Raw genomic sequence first — 3,227 nt, forward strand, 5'->3', positions numbered from 1 at the left:
CTACAGTTAGCCACGACTACCAATACACCTACATTGAACGTCACATCTTCCACCACACTCGCTACAAAACCTCACCTCTACCACGACATATGATGATATACTACACTCCACCTCTCCCTTCTGGTTCTCACCTTCCTCTTCTGAAATAGATCTTGATATCGTAGCTTTGTGCAGATTCTCCGGACAAGGATGGAAAACCAGCGGTCGAGTAAGGCTGCTTGGTTCCCAGAGCCCTCATGAGAGACACCATGCGACTGGAACCTATTCCACTCCTTTAAACATAGCTCCAAAACCTATTCCACTCCTTTAAACACAGCTCCAAAACCTATTCCACTCCTTTAAACGCAGCTCCAAAACCTATTCCACTCCTTTAAACACAGCTCCAAAGCCTATTCCACTCCTTTAAACACAGCTCCAAAACCTATTCCACTCCTTTAAACACAGCTCCAAAACCTATTCCACTCCTTTAAACACAGCTCCAAAACCTATTCCACTCCTTTAAACACAGCTCCAAAGCCTATTCCACTCCTTTAAACACAGCTCCAAAACCTATTCCACTCCTTTAAACACAGCTCCAAAGCCTATTCCACTCCTTTAAACACAGCTCCAAAACCTATTCCACTCCTTTAAACGCAGCTCCAAAACCTATTCCACTCCTTTAAACACAGGTCCAAAACCTATTCCACTCCTTTAAACACAGCTCCAAAACCTAGCATTTTTTTCTATTTATTTCTACTATACATTCATGGCCTCACCTTTTATTCACCTCTTCTCCTGAAATTCAGCTTCTCTCTGATACCCAACTGCCGGAGGCTGCTTCCCCTCTCCACTATCAGATTTCTAACTTTAATCTCTGCCATCATTCCCGTTGCAAGGGTGGCGCATTCCCCCAAGCTGTGATATGAAAACTCTCATTGTTCTCCTCGTGGATCTTGATTCTCCTAACTTTGATGCTATCTGCCTCAAAATTTCTCGACCCTCCATAACTTTGCTTTTATGTTTCATGTATTTCCCCTCCACTTCCACCAATTGTGAACAACTCTTCGCTTATTTGACTTGCTGCCACGAAGCATTCATTCATGCGGTGAAACCTTTGCAGGGAAATTCAATGAACACCACCATGGCTGGCTGGGCTTCACCAGAGAAAATCCTGGTGGAAGTCAAGGTCTTCTCTCTTTTTCATTTCCCTCTCCTTAACGATCTCGAACAAGACAATCAAACACAACATTACGTCTTCCACCCGTTCCGATCACTCTTCCAACACACTTGATCTCTCTTCTTTACTTCTTAACCCTCTCACTATGATTACACACTATCTGCCCACTTACGATCCACCAGCCCCAGTCTTATGCCATGTAACTTGTCATCTGACACACCCGCTCTCTGCTCTACCCTCATGATGCCAACTTTGGCACTTATACGAGACTTCGGCGGTCATCAGCGCGCGGCTTCTTTGCCGACTTGAGACGACTATGGCTGTGGTGTCTCATGCTGTGCTGAACACATAGCGGAAGTGATTTGCGTCGCCTAAGCTACGTGGAAAGTGTTCGCAGTTCTTAGCTTTGATATGTACATATTTCTACTCTTACCACGCTGACGTACGTATGATATTCATGTCTCTTCTACTATCACAAACAGCCTTGAGGGGACCAAGTGGTCTGTTGCTATTTGAATTCCTTTATATCCCTTTGCATCTTCGCTAGGAGGAAGTTCACATCCTATTGTCAGCTAAGTTTTGACTTGATCGTTCGTACTCCGATGGCTGGAACGTCAGAAGCAGAACATATCGGACCACAAACTCTTCCCAACCCCTGAAACCCAACCTACTTTTATTCTTACTCTGAGTTACTGCAAAGCTCTTCGTAAAGTCAAGGCACATCCTTTGAAAAGAAAGAGCTGACATGACTTCTTCAGTGGACGAGTCTTTTTGTTCTTTGACCAAAAACATGGTCAGTAACTCATGTAAGACAACCTTTCCTACTCTCTTCCGATCTGATCCATCTATAACTAACTCTCATTCAACTTTAGATGATTCGGATTCTCTTCCTCCCCTCCTCATCTCCTCCCAATGGACTTATACCATCTCTTATATTCCCCTCGTGCAGGGTATTCCAAGTACTCTCCCAGGACGAGATGGACAAAGCGTATGATCCAGATGGCATATCCCCTTGAGTTCTAAGGAAGCGCATCTCTGAGTTGGCTCCGATCTTATCTAACCTAGTTCGACTCCATTCAAAGACCCAGGCTTTTCCTCCTTCTTGGGATCACGTCGTAGTGAAGTCGCCCTTCCTTATGAAAGGTAACCGCTCTAACCCCTTCCAACTACCGCACCATCTCCAAAGTTTTTGAAACTCTTCTCAACTTTCATTCTCTTTAAACAGAATCTCATTACTTTGCTTTCTGGTCACCGGGTAATAATTTCACAATGCTTGGTCTGATGGTGATCTCGTGAGCTATCTCCCTGTGTCTCAACCCTCAAGAATTGAACCTAAGGCTGCTGCATCCCGTAGCTTCTGTGTAGAGACTAGACACTCGAGGATTGACCGTTATGATAGCTCCTTGTGTCCTCGAAGAGTTAAACTGTGAGATGCTTTTCATCCTGTCCTCTTTCGCTCCACTTATAATCTTTCTCTCTTTAGTAGTCAGGTCTACAAACACTTACGGAACAATGATTCATTTCTATTTTCTTTTCTTATCAATTTGTTTTTCTTTCAACCGAAATGGCCTTCAAGTTTGGCTTGCTTTGCTCATGAGAAGGAAGAATATACGATGATTCGTAAAGTTGCCATTATTTTGGTCATTCTTGTTCCAGCTACATTCATCTTTGTCACCATCACAACCACCAACAACTTAACAATTATAGTTGGCCTTGTCACCATCACAACCACCCTTAACCTCATAACCATTGACATCCAGCTTCCATCACAACCTCCACCAGCCTGACCAATCATATATATACCCTTGTCACATCACAACTACTCCAACCTCACAACCAGAGACATCCTGCTACCATCACAACCTCCATCAGCCTTACCAATCATATATATACCCTTGTCACATCACAACTACCCAAACCTCACAACCAGAGACATCCTGCTACCATCACAACCTCCACCAGCCTGACCAATCATATATATACCCTTGTCACATCACAACTACCCCAACCTCACAACCATTGACATCCAGCTTCCATCACAACCACCACCAGCCTGACCAATCATATATAT

This window comes from Panulirus ornatus, chromosome 22 (assembly GCF_036320965.1).
Source record: "Panulirus ornatus isolate Po-2019 chromosome 22, ASM3632096v1, whole genome shotgun sequence".
NCBI classification, from domain to species: Eukaryota; Metazoa; Arthropoda; class Malacostraca; order Decapoda; family Palinuridae; genus Panulirus; species Panulirus ornatus.